This window comes from Panulirus ornatus, chromosome 68 (assembly GCF_036320965.1).
Source record: "Panulirus ornatus isolate Po-2019 chromosome 68, ASM3632096v1, whole genome shotgun sequence".
NCBI classification, from domain to species: Eukaryota; Metazoa; Arthropoda; class Malacostraca; order Decapoda; family Palinuridae; genus Panulirus; species Panulirus ornatus.
The window spans coordinates 5735789-5756687 of record NC_092291.1 but is presented as its reverse complement, the minus strand read 5'-3'; the positions used below and the strand labels follow the sequence as shown (position 1 = coordinate 5756687).

The 20899-nt window shown below is 43.3% G+C and overlaps 1 protein-coding gene across 1 annotated transcript in view; it reads right to left on the bottom strand.

Annotated features, from left to right (window-relative positions):
• The window catches only part of SerT (Serotonin transporter), a 159877-nt gene extending 139591 nt beyond the window's left edge, over nucleotides 1-20286 (bottom strand). The window contains exon 1 of the mRNA XM_071659891.1: nucleotides 20156-20286. The gene's annotated coding sequence lies outside the window, so the exon portion shown is untranslated. The remainder of the gene's footprint in view (nucleotides 1-20155) is intronic.
• Between the last annotated feature and the right edge of the window lie 613 nt (nucleotides 20287-20899).

The following is a 20899-nucleotide window of genomic DNA, read 5'->3' as shown; positions in this document are numbered from 1 at the left end:
AGCTGCACTTGACAAACCGCTTGAAATGTTGGTCAAGGTATCAGTAGAGGAAGGTATCGTACCAAGGGAGTAGAGAAGGGCAAAGAATGTTATAGCAATCGTTATCAAAGGAGGTGGGGAAGCTGCGCTGAACTGCAGAACTGTCTCTGACAAGTGTGGTGTGTATTGTAATGAAAAGGTGATCGGACAGCACGTGGATGATTACGTGCGAAGGAAAACTTCCCAAGTGAGAGAAAAACACGATTCAGGGAAAGAGTGTTATATGTCAGGCAACTTCGACTTCTATGAGGGAGTAAACTTTGTTGTAGACACTATAGATGCTTGATGCTACAGTTGGATCTTAAAGTAGGATTAAGGAGCAGAAACCCTCGTTGGAGAAAAGATTGTCTTAGTGGAAGGGATAAAAGTTTCAGACAACTTCCTTGAAATGATCTAAGGCCATCAGGAGCGAGTCCCGGGGTTGTTCTGGGAGGGATCAGGAGCGAGTCCCGGGGTTGTTCTGGGAAGGGCCTTTGCTTTTCTTGATCTATGAAAATCATTTCCCTTGAAAGGCCAACGTCATGAGGAAAGGAAAACGTGAAGAGGATTCTATCAACTTACAAGGAGGTTGCGATAGCCTCCAAAGGTGGTCTAATACATGGTCGATGAAATTTAACAGGAATATATGTAAGGGGGATGAGACGTGGTGAAAGGTCTCAATACAAACAGTATCTAGCAAGGAATAAGCTGCAGGAATTGATGTGTGAAAAGAACTTGGTAGTCGACATAGTATGAAACCCGTCATACCTCAGAAGAATATGCTCCGAGAGATTACTGTTTACTGGGAAATATCAAATCAAATTTCACTCCTATGGTTCAGGAAAGATTTAGCCAGTTCTTTATATCCTGCGTAAAATTAGAATATGTTTCTCACGTTTGATCAAGGCAATTAAAGAATCACAAGTAATAAACAGAGAAGGTCCAGAGGACGGCAAGAACCGGAAGCAAGAGTGTTACAGTAATAGCGAGAGGCTTGAGGCCATTGATTTCCCTGACATGGAAGAGAGAAGAGTAAAAGGAGACTTGATCAGAGCCTTCAGATTTCTAGACCAGTTAATGAAATCATTAGAGAACAATTCTTCGATAGACGCAGAAACAGAGCAACCAGACGCCATAACATAAAATGAAGATTATTTTGATGATGTACTGAAGTACTTTTATAATGATATTAGTGTATGACTCGAATTACATGAGTGATGAAATTTTGAGTGGTGACAGCAAACACAAGTCTGAAGACTTGTATGATCCTGGAAAATGATCAAGACCTAAGATCATAGAATTCCTTGCCCCTACACTACAAATATACAGTTCTTTACACACACACATGAAATTCAGTTTTCCCTCTCATCAAACACATACACAGACAGTTCAGTAACTCCACCTCTGCCCCTCATTCCATAACTTACTTCTAAGACAAACCTTTTTTCCTTATTATCAAACTCCCTCAAACACCTCCTGCCCCGCGCACTATACGTGATTACTACCTACCACTCACTCTGCCCCTCGAGGCCCACCCTCCTTCAACTGCTCCAGTGTACAAAGAAGTCTATCTAATCTCTGCTGTGTGTGTGTGTGTGTGTGTGTGTGTGTGTGTGTGTGTGTGTGTGTGTTCACTTCATTTTGTAATTATGTAATTATGCGTTTGAGTCTTTGCTTGAATGTGTTTCTGTGTTTTTTTTTCTTCAGTTTGTTGTGTGTGTTTGCTTTATGCGTATGTCTGTGTGCTTCTTATGTATTTAACGTCGAGGCAGTCGGTCCACAGTCAACACAGCTGTTCATCCACCCCTGAGGTTGGTCAGTAATGAGTATCAGTTTCAAGCTACTCATTTTTTTCCTAAAGAAGGAACAGAGAAGGGGGCCAAGTGAAGATACTCCCTTAAAGGCTCAGTCCTCTGTTCTTAACGCTACCTCGCTGACGCAGGAAATAGTGAATAGTATAAAAAAAAAAAAGATACACACACACACACACACACACACACACACACACACACACACACATATATATATATATATATATATATATATATATATATATATATATATATATATATATATATATATATATATATATATATATATGAAGTCTGTTGGGGATGAGAGAGCTTGGGAAGTGAGTCAGTTGTTGTTCGCTGATGATACAGCGCTGGTGGCTGATTCATGTGAGAAACTGCAGAAGCTGGTGACTGAGTTTGATAAAGTGTGTGAGAGAAGAAAGTTAAGAGTAAATGTGAATGGGAGCAAGGTAGTTGGGTACAGTGGGGTTGAGGGTCAGGTCAATTGGGAGATGAGTTTGAATGGGGAAGAGCTGGAGGAGGTGGGGTGTTTTAGATATCTGGGAGTGGATCTGGCAGCGGATGGAACCATGGAAGCGGAAGTGGATCATAGGGTGGGGGAGGGGGCGAAAATCCATGGAGCCTTGAAGAATGTGTGGAAGTCGAGAACATTATCTCGGAAAGCAAAAATGGGTATGTTTGAAGGAATAGTGGTTCCAACAATGTTGTATGGTTGCGAGGCGTGGGCTATGGATAGAGTTGTGCGCGGGAGGATGGATGTGCTGGAGGTGAGATGTTTGAGGACGGTGTGTGGTGTGAGGTGGTTTGATCGAGTGGGTAACTTAAGGGTGAGAGAGATGTGTGGAAATAAAAAGAGCGTGGTTGAGGGAGCGGAGGAGGGTGTTTTGAAATGGTTTGGGCACATGGAGAGAGTGAGTGAGGAAGGATTGACCAAGAGGATGTGTGTGTCGGAGGTGGAGGGAGCGAGGAGAAGTGGGAGACCAAATTGGAGGTGGAAAGATGGAGTGAAAAAGATTTTGTGTGATCGGGGCAGGAGGGTGAAAGGAGGGCGAGGAATAGAGTGAATTGGATCGATGTGGTATACCGGGGTTGACGTGCTGTCAGTGGATTGAATCAGGGCATGTGAAGCGTCTAGGGTAAACCATGGAAAGCTGTGTAGGTATGTATTGTTGCGTGTGTGGACGTATGTATATACATGTGTATGGGGGTGGGTTGGGCCATTTCTTTCGTCTGTTTCCTTGCGCTACCTCGCAAACGCGAGAGACAGCGACAAAGCAAAAAAAAAAAAAAAAAAAAATGTATATATATATGTATATATATATATATATATATATATATATATATATATATATATATATATATATATATATATATATATATATACATATATATATATATATATATATATATATATATATATATATATATATATATATATATATATATATATATATATATATCATACTTAGCCGCAGTCTCCCGCGATAGCGAGGTAGCTCAAGGAAACAGACGAGGAATGGCCTAACCTACCCACATACACATGTATATACTAAACGCCCACACACGCACATATCCATACATATACATTTCAACGTATACATACATATACATACACAGACATATACATATAAACACATGTACATATCCATACTTGCTGCCTTCATCCATTTCCGTCGCTACCCCGAAACACACGGAATAACATCCCCCCCCCCCTCCAGGAAGGCAGCGCCACGAACAGACAAAAACAAAGGCCACATTCGTTCACACTATCTCTAGCTGTCATGTGTAATGCACCAAAACCACAGCTTCCTTTCCACATCCAATCCCCACAAACCTTTCCATGGTTTACCCTAGACACTTCACATGCCCAGGTTCAATCCATTGATAGTATGTCTACCCCGGTATACCACATCGTTCCAATTCACTCTATTCCTTGCACGCCTTTCACCCTCCTGTATGTTCAGGCCTCGATCGCTCAAAATCGTTTTCACTCCATCCTTCCACCTCCAATTTGGTCTCCCGCTTCTCCTTCTACCCTCCACCTCTGACACATATATCCTCTTTGTCAATCTTTCCTAACGCATTCTCTCCATGTGTCCAAACCTTTTCAACACACCCTCTTTTGCTCTCTCAACCACGCTCTTTTTATTACCACACATCTCTCTTACCCCCCTCATTACTTACTCGATCAAACCACCCCACACCACATATTGTCCTCAAACATTTCACTTCCAACACATCCACCCTCCTCCGCACAACCCTATCTATAGCCCATGTCTCGCAACCATATAACATTGTTGGAACCACTATTCCTTCAAACATACCCATTTTTGCTCTCCAAGATAACGTTCTGGCCTTCCACACATTCTTCAACGCTCCCAGAACCTTCGCTCCTTCCCCAACCCTGTGACTCACTTCCGCTTCCATGGTTCCATCCGCTGCTACGTCCACTTCCATATATCTAAAACACTTCATTTTCTCCAGGTTTTCTCCATTCAAACTTACCTTTCAATTAACTTGTCCCTCACCCCTACTGAACCTAAAACCTTCGCATTTATTCACTTTTACTCTCAACTTTCTTCTTTCACACACTTTACCAAACACAGTCACCAACTTCTGCAGTTTCTCACCCAAATCAGCCACCAGCAATGTATCATCAGTGAACAACATCTGACTCACTTCCCAAACCCTCTCATCCACATCAGACTGCATACCTGCCCCTCTCCAAAACACTTGCATTTACCTCCCTAACAACCCCATCCATAAACAAATCAAACAACCATGGAGACATCACGCACCCCTGCTGCAAACCGACATTCACTGGGAACTATTCACTTTCCTTTCTTCCTACTCATACACATGTCTTACATCCTTGGTAAAAACTTTTCACTGCTTCCAACAACTTACCCTCCCCACCATATACTCTTAATACCTTCCACAAAGCATCTCTATTCACTCTATCATATGGCTTCTCCAGATCCATAAATGCTAAATACAAATCCATCTGTTCTTCTAAGTATTTCTCACATACATTCTTCAAAGCAAACACCTGATCCACACATCTTCTACCACTTCTGAAACCACACTGTATTTCCCCAATCTGATGCTCTGTACATGCCTTCACCCTCTCAATCAATATCCTCCCATATAATTTCCCAGGAATACTCAACAAACTTATGCCTCTGTAATCTGAACACTCACCTTTATCCCCTTTGCCTTTATACAATGGCACTATGCATGCATTCCGCCAATCCTCAGGCACCTCACCATGAATCATACATACACTGGGTATCCTTACCAACCAATCAACAACACAGTCACCCCCCTTTTTAATAAAGTCCATTGCAATACCAATGTGTGTGTGTGTGTGTGTGTGTGTGTGTGTGTGTGTGTGTGTGTGTGTGTGTGTGTGAGTAACAGCTCTTTTAAACATATTCTATTAAATTGATCTAATGCCTTTTTTTCATTGGATTCCTTGTGAATATTTCAAGCTGTCTAATACCTTTTTCATACGGTCCGGGAGGTTGCGTAAGATACTTCTAATCTAAGGGCTGTCTCGATGCTTCGATCTGAATCCATCAAAATATCCTCAGGAGCGAGTGAAGGGGTCAGTGGAACAGGCGAGAATGATTGCAGGTAGGCAGACGAGGCTGGGAATACCTTTGAGCGGACGTGCGTGTACTGCTGCGTGCTCATTGGTTGTAAGGCGATGATGGAGCGCGTCGTTGTAGTATCCGGTCTTGGCCAGTGTTCTGGTCGTTGATTTCAGCTTGTTGTTCCTTGATTATAATCAGTGCTTCAGCGATGTGTAGGCGTCTTGCGGCTTCTTCACGGCGTAGCATCCTTGTGGATTTAACAATTGTCTCTCGTGTGAGGGTAGTCTGCTTCTTGGTGAAATACAGTTGGATGGAGCCTTTTTGCAGGTGTAGGGTAAGTTTTCTGGACAATATGCATGTTGTGCCTCCCACTTACGTAGATCATATTAGTAAGGAACACACATTCTCTTTGTTGACATTTGAATTCATAAACTACGTCAGACTTGTAGTGTGAATTGTTTTTAGAGAAGCTGGTTATTCATGATAAGGATACTGGTTTTTTGTTTTTTGTTTTATTTCTCATTAATTCTGTTTGATAACTAGCGTGTCTTTGTTATCAGTAAGCTGTTGACTTACTACATTAGGCCAAAATCATTATATATTTCTCAGGATTAAACATCGCACGTAAAGAAGCACAAAGAATCAGTGAAAGATGGTCAGAGGAGGATATCAAAGACGGTAAGGGAATTGAGTAAGATGAGTCACAGGAAAAAGTTAGGGGCCTTACATTCACCAAACATGGTAGAGAGAAGAGTGAAGGGTGATCTGATCACATCCTTTAGTTCATAAACCAGTTCTATAACGTAGAAAATGAATTGTTCTTTGAAAGATGCAGGAATAGAACAAAGAGAGGCCTTAATATGAAAATAAAGAAGAATTCTGTAAAAAGGTTGAAAAGAAATACTTTTATAGTATAAGAATAATGAATCAATGGAATAGACTGAAATACGAGATAATGAACCCGAACAGAGTACGGAAGCTTAAGGAAATGTATGATTGAAGAAAATGCTCAAGAGATGTGGCCCCAAGTGTATACAACTCCCTCCATGTACAAATAAGTAATTGAAGGGAAGTAATTATAACTCAGACTCCTACCTTGGAATCAGTTCCCCAACACAACACAGACTCTCACGTCGATATTAGCTCCCCACACATACACTCCCACGACAACATCATGCAAGTAACATTGGACAGACTAGAGTGACTGTGCTGCCCCCCAACCCTCTACCTCTACTTACCTGATGATAATGTTATAATTGATTTATCATGCCCACCCCCACCCCACTTATTAGCCTCCACATCCTTTCCTCGCTCAACCGCTCCTTTTTCCATTCTCAACCGACCCCAATCTACACATTCATAATGCGAAACACTCTTCTCTTTTTTTTATATGCATAAATAGTCGTTTTGTTGACAGATCAAGGTTATGCTGAGAGACAGTTGAGGTTCTAGAAACAATATCTGTCGTGAGATAGTATTCGTGGTGGAAAATAATATCTGGGGTTAGTGAGAATATCTGCTGTGAGAGATAGTATCTGTGATGAAAAATAACATCTAGGGTGATAGAGAGTATCTGTGGTGAAAAAATAATATCTGTGATTAGAAACATTATCTATGGTGAGAGACGGTATCTATGGCGAAAAATGATATCTGGGGTGAGAGATAGTATCTGTGGTGAAAAATATGATATCTGGGGTTAAAGATGATATTTTGGTTCAGAGATATCTGTGGTAAAAGACAATATCTGAGGTGACAGACGATAATTTGGGTAAGAGATAATATCTGGGATAAGGCAATATCTGTGGTGAGAGATAATATCTGTAGTAAAAGATAGCCCACTATTGCGATATAGGTAGTGCACAAAGACTATCTGTATATTCAGATTATCTTTATGATTAGAAACCATGGTAGTCTGGATTCATAATGGTGACAGTTGTATTGAAACATTCACTTGGTTGCGCTGAGAGACTACCATTGTGTTGAGAGGCAGTCGTCGTGTCTGTAAGAGACATCTGCCTCATATGAATCCATCCATCATCATCCCAACTCTCAGGATCTGGGTAAGAATAGCACGAGAGACTCGACACTGCTCTTCCATTTGAGCCTGTACAGGACGCTGATGGATGTGCCGTCTCGTCTGCTGTCATACATACACTATGTTGCATTCACGTATACACACTGTATGTTGCATTCACGTAAATACACTGTATGTTGCATTCACGTTCACACACTGTATGTTGCATTCATGTACATCTACTGTATGATGCTATACCCTGTACATTGTACGATGCATTCTCGTACATACACTATATGGTGCAATCCCATACAAACCTGTATGTTGCACTTCCATACATATACTTCTGTTGCACTCCCATACATACACTGTATGTTGCACTCCTATACATATACTGTGATGAACTTCCATGCATTCATTGTATGATACACTCCCATATCCACACTGTATGATACACTCCCATATCTACACTGTATGATACACTCCCATATCTACACTGTATGCTGCACTCTGATGCATACACTATATGTTGCACTCCGATACACACACTGCATAATGCACTCCCAGACATACGTTGTATGTTGTACTGTCATACATATTCTATATGTTACACTCCCAGACATATACTGTATGTTGCAGTGCCATACATACGTTGTGATGCGTTCTGCATAACAGTGTATAATTCTATTTTTTTCTGTATAATGTGTTTGTCTTCCTCGAAGGATCAGGTAGGGGAGTCTGAATGAGCGTTAGTGTAGTTAAGAAGCGTAGAAGGGGGAGGTTCGTGGTATGTTTTAGGAAAAGAAACGTGGATGTTTTGACGCTAACTAAAATTAATTCAAAGAGGAAGGGGAGAGAACAGTTTGGGAAAGTTTCGGGGTAAAATCTGGGGTTAGTGTGAGAGTAAGAGCAAAGGAGGGAGTGGCAAGTCTGCTCAAGGAGTTGTGGAAATTTGTGAGAGTGATCGGAAGAGAGCACCACACTGATATGAGGGAAAATGACAGTAGATTATGAGAGGCGAGTGATTTTTAGTGCTTAAGTACTAAGTAGCAAAATGAGCAAGAAAATGAAGCGGGTGTTTGGGAGGAGCTGAGTGAATGTATTAGCAATTATGATTTAAGATATCGAGTAATAAGAATGATTGATTTGAGTACATGAGTAAGTGATGTGTCAAATGAGTTATGATCAAGGAGGCATGGGGCATCCGGGGTGAACGGAAATGTTGAACAGTGTGCGGAGTTGTGTGATGAAAAAGCATTAGTGTTGGGAATACCTGATTTGAAAAGAAAGGGACATACATAAGAAAAGGTGGGATTAATGGTAAGTGGGCATCATTAGTTTATATAGTAAGCGGTATACCGCTGTGGAGAGACTCGTGGATGCCCTGAGAAGGGTAGCTGGTAGAATGTCTGATTATTTCTTGTTGGAAATGAATGAGACTTTGTAGAAACTTTAGGAAAAGATGAGGGATATGGGTGAGAAGAGGTTGGCGAGTGAACTTGTAAAAAAGGTTTGTGAGAGAAGATACCAGGAGAGACCGTACGAAGTATGGCAAAAGGTGAGAGTAAACAAAACTAGGGAAGTGTGTGAAGAATAAAAGGTATTCAGGAAGCAGTGTTTGAATGTGAGAGGGAAGTGTGTAGCATGCTGACACTGGGATCTGGCCATTTAAGAAAGGATAGTGAGTGGTGGGTTAAGAAAAGAGAGGCGTATGAGAGTTATCTACAGAGGAGTGAGAGTGATTGCCAGAGGTACAAAAGAAGCAGAAGGTCAAGAGGAAGGTGCAAGAGCTGAAAAAAGAGCAAATGAGGGATGGAGTGAGAGAGAATCAACAAACCTCTTGATACGCAAATGATTTGGATGTAGGTGAACAATGTGAGGAGAACAAAATAACAAATGGTAGCATCAGCTAGGTAAACAAATGAAGAGCTGACAATGGGCAAAGTAGAGGTGAAAAGGAGATGGAGTTATTATTTTGAAAGACGGTTGAGTGTGTTAGTTGATAATGGGGTAGATATGGGGCATTTGAAACGTAAAAGTACATGGAGGGAAAGCTTCATTAAGAATGGTGTGGTGAAAACAGACAAGGTGGTGAATGCCTTGCGTATCATGAAGTGTGGCAAGGCAGCTGGAGTGGGTGGAACTGTAGTGGAATTTCTAAAGAAAGGTCTAACAGTTAATGACTGGTTAATCAGGATTTACAACTTATGTATGATAGGATGAGGTTATAGAAGACTGGCACAGTATTCTTATGGTACAAAATGACAAAAGTAAACGTTCGCATTGCAGAGATTAAGATTGATGAGACTGTGGTAAGTTGTATAAGAAAGAATGGCGATCAATATCTTAGGATGGTTGGCGTGCACAGAGCATCAGACTGGGGAGGAACGATGTCGCATTAGAAATGAAGATGAGGGGAAGAAGCAGCAATATGAAGTACACATCATGAATGTGAGTGTGAGGGAGGCAGCGGGGAGGACAGTATTACTATGACAACAGACAAAACAATGTGAGAGAAGCAATAGGGGAAAGTGTGCGAGAGGCTGCCGAAGAACAGTGTGAGGGAGGCAGCAGGCACGAGTGTGAGGAAGGTAGCAGGGAGGACAGTGCGAAGGAGGCGTCATGGAGGACAGTGAGAGAGAGAGAGAGAGACAGCAGGGAGGCTCTACAGCTACTAAAGGGAGTAATGATCCACCATTGTCAGGGTGGTGAGGCGTGACTATCACACTATCACCGCTGGCGACGCTCCCTCCCTCCATCCCTCTCTCCCCTACTCATTGCCATTTCACCGCCTACTCAGCGTTCTCTTTTATCTATACATAATTCATCATCTTACCCATGACCATCATAAGATACTCATTAACCAACCAATTACAACCAACATCATCCACCCATCACGATCATACCCCACGCATTACAACTAACATAAATCACCATCGTACCTGACTCATCACCCATCCAGCATGCCTGACCAAACACCCCCAGACACCACAACTAGCTCCACCCACCTACAGCTATCATACCTAACTCATTACCCCCACCCATTACAACCAACACTACCCATCTGTTACTATCATACCTCATTCATCAACCCTTCCATCACAACCAAATACCACCCCTATCACCATCATTACTGACTCATCCCTCATCCATTACAATCAACACCAACCACCACCATCACTCACCACAACTAATACAAAGAACAAAATACCACCCACCACAGTTGCCATAACCAACCATAACCATCCCCACACACTCACATAGATAATATTGCTCATTACAACCGCCACCACAACCATTAACACACTCCACTATCATCACCACCTACCATAACCATCCTCACCCACTACCACCGCTCGTACCTATCACAACTATCACCACCCACGACAACCATCTCCATCCACCACAATCACCAGTACCTATCACAACCGTCACCACCCACCAGAACCATTAACCACCCAACACAATCATCAATCATTACAAATATCTCCAACTACCTAAAAATTCTTAGCTACCACAACCATCACCACAACCCATATCACCACCAACCACAATCTTCCCCACTCAACACAACGTACAGCACCTACCACAACCATCACCAACCACCACATCCAGCCCCACCCACCACAGTCACTAACAGCTATTACAACCATCCACACCCAATACAACTACCAACACCTACCACAACTACTAACATCTATCAGAACCATTTTCAAAGACTACAGTTATCAGAGCCTAACGCAACCATCACTACCCAATACAAATATTGTCACCCATCACAACCACCAATACTTACCACAACCAAAATAACTCACCGCAATCATCTCCACCCATCACAACCACCAACACCTATCACACCCATCATCACCCTCCACAACCACCAGCACCTATCAAAACCATAACGCCTATCACAACCATCCCCATGTATCGCTACCACTAGCATCAACCACAATCATCCCTACCCACCACAATAACCAGAACCTACTACAACCATCCTACCAACCACGGCCACTAACACTTACCACGACAATCACAAACAACCCCACTCATTCCAACTCACCACAATCATCAGCACCTACCACAACCATCTTTTCCCACCATAACTGCCAGCACCTTCCACAACCAACCCTAGCCACTATAATGACACCCACCTACCAAAACTATCAGTGCCTACCATGATCATTCCCAAACACCATAACCACGAGCACTGAACCATCATTACCCACTAAAACCATCCTTACCTACCACAACCACCACTATTCACCACAACCATCCCCGCCGAATACAACCACCAGTACCTACTACAATCATCCCCACACACCACAGCCACAAGCACCTACCATAAGCCTCACCACCAACCCTAAACATCCCCACCCACCACAACCACCAATAACAACTACTAACACTTACCACAACCATCATCATCCACAACAACCATCAGAACCTATCACAACCATCCCCACTTACAATAGAAACCATCACCTGCCAAAACCATCACAATCAACACCACCCACCAAAAATGTCCTCACTTAATACAACCGTCACCACCCACTAGAAGCATCACAACGAACTATAACCATCACTACCTAACACAACCTCAGCAAAACGTCATCACCCACGACAACCATCACCACCCAGTACAACTATTCATTACAACCCGCCACAACCATCAGCACCCATCACAACCAACACCACTCATTATAACCATCAACATCCAGCAGCCATTACAACATATCAAACCTAGAAAACTTAGACATTGCTAACAGCCCCCCACCCCACCCCCGTTGTCTGTCTTTCCCACGTACCTAACACAACTATGTACCCCTAACACAACCATCACCTGATAACCCATCACAAGTATCACCATCAACACAACCATCACCACCAACCACAATCGTCACCCCAACACAACCATCAACACCTACAAGTCTTTACAAACCACAGGGAAATAAAACACGCAAATATACATACCTACACAGCTTTCCATGGTTTACCCCAGACGCTTTACATGCCTTGATTCAATCCACCGACAGCACGTCAACCCCGGTATACCACATCGCTCCAATTCACTCTATTCCTTGCCCTCCTTTCACCCTCCTGCATGTTCAGGCCCCGATCACACAAAATCTTTTTCACTCCATCTTTCCACCTCCAATTTGGTCTCCCTCTTCTCGTTCCCTCCACCTCCGACACATATATCCTCTTGGTCAATCTTTCCTCACTCATTCTCTCCATGTGACCAAACCATTTCAAAACACCCTCTTCTGCTCTCTCAACCACGCTCTTTTTATTTCCACACATCTCTCTTACCCTTACGTTACTTACTCGATCAAACCACCTCACACCACACATTGTCCTCAAACATCTCATTTCCAGCACATCCATCCTCCTGCGCACAACTCTATCCATAGTCCACGCCTCGCAACCATACAACATTGTTGGAACCACTATTCCTTCAAACATACCCATTTTTGCTTTCCGAGATAATGTTCTCGACTTCCACACATTCTTCAAGGCTCCCAAAATTTTCGCCCCCTCCCCCACCCTATGATCCACTTCCGCTTCCATGTTTCCATCCGCTGCCAAATCCACTCCCAGATATCTAAAACACTTCACTTCCTCCAGTTTTTCTCCATTCAAACTCACCTCCCAATTGACTTGACCCTCAACCCTACTGTACCTAATAACCTTGCTCTTATTCACATTTACTCTTAACTATATATATATATATATATATATATATATATATATATATATATGGATGGAACCATGGAGGCGGAAGTGAGTCACAGGGTGAGGAAGGGGGCGAAGGTTCTGAGAGCGTTGAAGAGTGTGTGGAAGGCCAAAACGTTATCTCAGAGAGCAAAAATGGATATGTTTGAAGGAATAGTGGTTCCATCAATGTTATATGGTTGCAAGGCGTGGGCCATAGATAGGGTTATGCGGAGGAGGGTGGATGTGTTGGAAATGAGATGTTTGAGGACAATATGTAATGTGAGTTGGTTTGATCGAATAAGTAATGAAAGGGTAAGAGAAATGTGTGGTAATAAAAAGAGTGTGGTTGAGAGAGCAGAAGAGGGTGCTACCTCGCGCGGGGAGTGGGGGGGGGGGGTGCTATTTCATGTGTGGCGGGGTGGCGACGAATTGGATGAAGGCAGCAAGTAAGAATATGTACGTTTGTATATATGTATATGTCTGTTTATGTATATGTATGTATACGTTGAATAGGTATGTATATGTCCGTGTGTGGGGGTGTATGTATATACGTGTGTATGTGGGTGGGTTGGGCCATTCTTTCGCCTGTTTCCTTGCGCTACCTCGCTAATGCGGGTGACAGCGACAAAGTATGATATATATGTGTGGTGTGAGGTGGTTTGATCGAGTAAGTAATGTGAAGGTAAGAGAGATGTGTGGACATAAAAAGAGCGTGGTTGAGAGAGCAGAAGAGGGTGTTTTGAAATGGTTTGGGCACATGGAGAGAATGAGTGAGGAAAGATTGACCAAGAGGATATATGTGTCGGAGGTGGAGGGAACGAGGAGAAGTGGGAGACCAAATTGGAGGTGGAAAGATGGAGTGAAAAAGATTTTGAGTGATCGGGGCCTGAACATGCAGGAGGGTGAAAGGCGGGCAAGGAATAGAGTGAATTGGATCGATGTGGTATACCGGGGTTGACGTGCTGTCAGTGGATTGAATCAGGGCATGTGAAGCGTCTGGGGTAAACCATTGAAAGTTGTGTGGGGCCTGGATGTGGAAAGGGAGCTGTGGTTTCGGGCATTATTGCATGACAGCTGGAGACTGAGTGTGAACAAATGGGGCCTTTTGTTATCTTTTCCTAGCGCTACCTCGCACACAGGAGGGGGGAGGGGGATGGTATTCCATGTGTGGCGAGGTGGCGATGGGAATGAATAAAGGCAGGCAGTGTGAATTGTGTGCATGGGTATATATGTATGTGTCTGTGTGTGTATATATATGTGTACATTGAGATGTATGGGTGTGTATGTTTGCATGTGTGGACGTGTGTGTATATACATGTGTATGGGGGTGGGTTGGGCCATTTCTTTCTTCTGTTTCCTTGCGCTACCTCGCAAATGCGGGAGACAGCGACAAAGCAAAATAAATTAATATAAATATATATATATATATATATATATATATATATATATATATATATATATATATATATATATATATATATATATGTGTGTGTGTGTGTGTGTGTGTGTGTGTGTGTGTAAACACATATATACCAGGGAGATCCATGAAATATATACATAATGAATTTTTGTGCAAAGCATTAAGGATAATGAAATATGAAAATGGTACTTGAATAGCATACTTCATAAAAGCCCAACTTTAAATGGATAATAGAGAAAGACAAATGAAGGCAAAATGTATAACGATTAAAAATCCTACGTCACCAAAAATACTTTAAACCTTGACTAATATATATACAGAGGCAATATTTCTTGGTATATATTGAAATCCTACATATTTCATATCCTAGCATCAAAACGCATTTAAACCAACTAGACACGTCTAGTCTATATTTCTCAAAAATATCAAAACACAAAGATTCTGTCAATGCCTCTCACCTTTACTTATGGTGGGCTTGTTCCTGTAGGACAGACAGGAGGGACACCATATTACCAGATCGCTCTTGGATGCGCTACTGGCTAGAACAGAGAAGCATGCTGTCCACATTGGATAGCACTGTCGTTAGCGTGATTCCCTATTGATAAGAAGGGCAGTTTGCAATTAGCCAGTTCGTTCGAAGTGATCGCCCAACGTGTACATAAATGAGAGTCCTAAGGTGTGGCTTCATGTTCTCAATGTACAAAGCATTACAGGGAGCTGTTGCACATATGCTGACAACTGCAACCCGCACAAACAACATCCTTGAACTTAAAAGATCATTGGATTATATTTCTTGTTTTAAGAACTACTCTAATATTAACATGTGGAGATAACTCATGTAATAAGATAGTCATTTTTTTTACGGAGTGTATAACCCTCTTTCCCAGTGAACAGGGTTGGAACATATATTACGTCTCTAGGTACGATTGAAGGTTTCCCTGAAAGACAATCTTTTTAGTGTTTTACCAATATACATATTAATCAAACCTACGGGGAAACTGTTCATATGTAAAAAGAAAGAGAAATACAAATATCAGTGATTCTACCCCTGTGTGGAAATAAAGCTAATCAAACAAATATGAAATGCTCGAGTGGCTAAGGTTAGCACCATCAAGATGCATGCAGAGTTGATAAATGAAGTCAATTGATTTCATATATAATGATGATGTGAAGGATTTTCCACATTTACTTAACATCAGAAAGGAGAGGTTATAATTTTTCCATTTCTAAGGTAAATTTAACGTTGTTATATTGGAAGTTCAAATAACCTAAAGATAAAGAAATATCGAACGCAGACTTAAGAAAATGTATCGTCTACGTATCGTCTACATATCGCCTATGAAACAAAGGTTTGAGATGTGATGGACACTTCCAGCCACCTAACTACATGGTGACGTAAAATGCATCAGCTAATGTTGGACTTAGTCAAGATCACATCATTACCACATTCGTTTGCTTAAATGTGTAGCTATTGAACAAAAAGACACAATCATAAGATGATAATTCTTTACACTGAAGCTGAAGTTAACCCATGAACTACGTTGTACCGCTGAAGAGGAGGCAGGTTGTTAACATAGACACTGATGGTTTCCTCAAGTGGAGTGTATGTAAATAAAGCTAACCATAACACATTTACTGATAGTCAAATTGCAGATTTCTTTGTGCGTACGAACCTTTACTAATGCCTCTGTTATTTTAGATAAGGTAGGAATGTTACTCGTTATCAATTTTTCTTCTTTATTGTGCTATTGATTTTATGTTGGACTTTTATGATATACTGTATGTTATTCAACTGATATTTTTGGACTTCATTAGACTTTGTGCTTTGCAAAGAAACTCATAAAGTGGATATCACATTTATGTTATACTTTTATTATAGGCCCCGTCCTCCCTGCACGGATATAGGTCAACACGGCGGCCAGTATAATCACCTGCACGGCTATAGGTCAATACGGCGGCCAGTATGACCCACCTACACGGCTATAGGTCAACACGGCGGCCAGTATGACCCACCTGCACGGCTATAGGTCAATACGGCGGCCAGTATGACCCACCTACACGGCTATAGGTCAATACGGCGGCCAGTATGACCCGCCTGCACGGCTATAGGTCAACACGGCGGCCAGTATGACCCACCTACACGGCTATAGGTCAACACGGCGGCCAGTATGACCCACCTGCACGGCTATAGGTCAATACGGCGGCCAGTATGACCCACCTACACGGCTATAGGTCAACACGGCGGCCAGTATGACCCACCTGCACGGCTATAGGTCACACGGTGGAAAGTATGACCCACCTGCATGGCTATAGGTCAACACGGCGGCCAGTATGACCCACTTGCACGGCTATAGGTCAACACGGCGGTCAGTATGACCCACCTACACGGCTATCGGTCAACACGGCGGTCAGTATGACCCACCTACACGGATGTAGGTCACACGGTGGCCAGTATGACCCACCTGCATGGCTATAGGTCAATACGGCGGCCAGTATGACCCACCTACACGGCTATCGGTCAACACGGCGGCCAGTATGACCCACTTGCACGGCTATAGATCAACACGGCGGCCAGTATGACCCACCTACACGGATGTAGGTCAACACGGCGGCCAGTTTGACCCACCTGCATGGCTATAGATCAACACGGCGGCCAGTATGACCCACTTGCACGGCTATAGGTCAACACGGCGGCCAGTATGACCCACCTACACGGATGTAGGTCAACACGGCGGCCAGTATGACCCACCTGCACGGCTATAGGTCAATACGGCAGCCAGTATGACCCACCTACACGGCTATCGGTCAACACGGCGGCCAGTATGACCCACCTGCACGGCTATAGATCAACACGGCGGCCAGTATTACCCACCTACACGGCTATCGGTCAACACGGCGGCCAGTATGACCCACCTGCACGGCTATAGGTCAATACGGCGGCCAGTATGACCCACCTACACGGCTATCGGTCAACACGGCGGCCAGTATGACCCACATGCACGGCTATAGATCAACACGGCGGCCAGTATGACCCACTTGCACGGGTATAGGTCGTTACGGCGGTCAGTATGACCCACCTACACGGATGTAGGTCAACACGGCGGCCAATATGACCCACCTACACGGATGAAGGTCAACACTGCGGCCAAAATGACCCACCTGCACGGATATAGGTCAATACGGCCGCCAATATGACCCACCTACACGGCTATAGGTCAACACGGCGGCCAGTATGACCCACCTACATGGCTATAGGTCTACAGTGTGGCCAGTATGACCAATATACACGGCTATGGGCCAACATGGAAGCCAGTATGACCAATATGCACGACTTCGGGCAAACACGGTGTCAGTATGACCCACCTACACGGCTATAGGTCAACATGGGGTGTAGTATGACCCACATGCATAGCTATAGGCCAACGTGGAGGCCAATATGACCCATATGGCCGGCTCAGGGTCAACATGGTGGCAATATGGCCTACCTGCGTGGGTATACGTCAACATGAAGGCCATTATGACCCACCTGCACGGCTCAGGGTCAACATGGTGGCAGTATGACCCATTTGCACAGACCTAAGTCAAAATGGAGGCCAGTATGACCCACTTACACGGCTCCTGGTCAACATTATAGTCAGTATGACCCACATGCATGGCTCTGGGTCAACATGGAGTCCAGCATGATACACCTACATGGCTTTAGGTTAACATAGTAGCCATTATGACCCACCTGCCCGACTCTGGGTCAATATGGTGGCCAGTTTAACACAGCTTGCACGGCTCTGGGTCAACATGGTGGCCAATATGACCCACCTGCTGTGCTATTGGTTAATATTTCTCTTGAATAATTCATCTCTGAAGGTTTCACTTGCCTCGGGAAGATCATCATACTAAAACTAAACTGTCATCATTCATCATGAACCTAATGGAATCATCAGTGTAGAAGAGAACCACCAGGAAAATAAAACGTACATTGGGAGTAAAAAAAAAAAAAAGATTAACAGGAGCTTTATCTATCAGGAGTATATGAATACGACCAGAACCAAATTCCAGACCATATGGGCAAACTATCACCAACTGGAGCTTACGCTGTCACCTAAAGCATAGCATCATCGACTGGGGCATAATATCACAACCAAGATCATGAAAGTACCACCGGAAGCGTAACACCAACATGTAGAGCATAACATGACCATTACGACAGTCAGAGGCATACCAATGCTCCCAACTTCAATAACAGACCCTTCAGAATAATGCAAGGGTCGCCTCTCCTACAAATACCTCTGTCCCGCCCTCCAGAATGGTAGAAGGTTCTAACCTTCCTACAGGTATTACTGTGCCGCCCTTCAGAATGATGGAAGGTTCCCCCTTCTTACAGGGACCAATAAAGTAATATAAAGAGTTCCTACCAAAACTATGACAGTGATAAATCTGGAGCAAAAGACAATATTAGAGATGCACTGTTAAGACTAAAAGCACGATACACCAGGAGCACAAGACACTGTTGGAAAAATATTACCAAATCTAACTCGGAACATAAGACAAGTTTAGAGATATACAACCAAAACTAAAAGCATGATAAACCACGAGCATAAGGTGAGAAAAGAGGCATACTACCAAAACCAAAAGTATTATAGTTACAGCAGGATAATTACTAAGCATTTGGAACTAACTCCAAGAGTACAATACTTACACCTAGTGGATAACACAACAACCCAATCGTACCACCTTTACTGGCACCATAACAAGCTGATAACAAACGTTTGCTATACCACATTATTGATCTACAAATGGGAACTAAATTTTGCTATAATATTCAGCCCAACAGAAATCTTCTCACACACCAATGTTTGCCTTGATATCGAAAACTTTATCACTGAAAAGTATGAGGTAGCGATGAGGGATGAACGTTTGCTCAGGGAATATCATCAAACATCTTTGTCCCACGCAAGGCACTGATTCTTCTCACAAACTTTATCGTCCCCACACACAAAGTTTGTGCGCTCAGAAATATTTCATATCTATTTGTCGTCAGATAGAGATTGATCCCCTCCTTGGAAAATACAGTTTCCCTTCTAGGTAAAAGGGTCTATACGTCCTGTTAATGAAAGAAAGAAAAAATATTCGCTTTCTAAAAATGAATAAAATTTTGTTTGCTAAACCTCGCAACGGAACGTTTATTAACCCACTCCATAAACGCTTTTCAGCCTCTATGATAAATGTTTGCAGGATTCCATCCAAAAATGAACGTTTGGTTAACACTAAGAATGAGTATGGACGTGTTGATCAATGATATTTGTCTCCCAGCCAACACCGTTGCTCCTCGTCCTACAGCTGGACAAGGCGGGACGAACTACTCTAGCAATATGTTCTAACAGTGAGAGACAGGAACAGCACTAGTCACATTATACTAAGAATTTCAGGAGTTTGTGCTGCTTGAGTTGTATTACGGAAGATACGCACTTTTGCTACACACATCATTTCACCATTTACTTATTCTATACTTTTTTTGTCAGGACACTTGATGAATACAAAGAACACAATATAAATGGTTGCAAGAGTGAAAGCGGGTACTTACTTGTGAGGCGAAGGCAGCATGTATGACCGCGGAGAGGGCCGGGCGCCGAGTGGTGACATCTTCCCGGCGTCAAGACACTCGGGGGTCATCCTGCCCTGGTCCCGCCCACCGTCCCCTCACAGCCAATCACCGAGCAGTATCTTCCCACTGGCCACACCACCTAAACCTCTTAACCACTTAACAGAAGGTTTGCTACGCATCACGGCTATAACGTAACCAATCGCGAGGGTGAAGCTGCATGCTATACTCCTCTCATCAGCCAATTAGGAGCTCAGCGAAGCCGGTCCTACAACTGAGCTACAGTAACAAGTCCAGCAGCCATCACAACCTACCTGCCTAAGCTAATACTAACGCTAAAAACACCTCGGCATGTACACCTATAATGGCTTAGTACTTCCTGCCCCACCAGTACTTCCTGCCCCACCAGCACTTCCTGCCCCACCAGCACTTCCTGCCCTAACAGTACTTCCGGCCCCACAAGCACTTCCTGCTCTACCAGTACTTCCTGCCTTACTAGTACTTCCTGTCCTACCAGTTCATCCTGCCTCACAAGCACTTCCTGCTCTAACAGTACTTCCTACCCTACCAGTACTTCCTGCTCTACCAGTACTTCCTGCCCTACCAGTACTTTCTCCACTACCAGTACTTCCTCCTCCACCAGTGCTTCCTCCTCTACCAGTACTTCCTATCTCACAGGCACTTTCTGCTCTACCAGTACTTCCTGCCCTACCAATACTTCCTAAT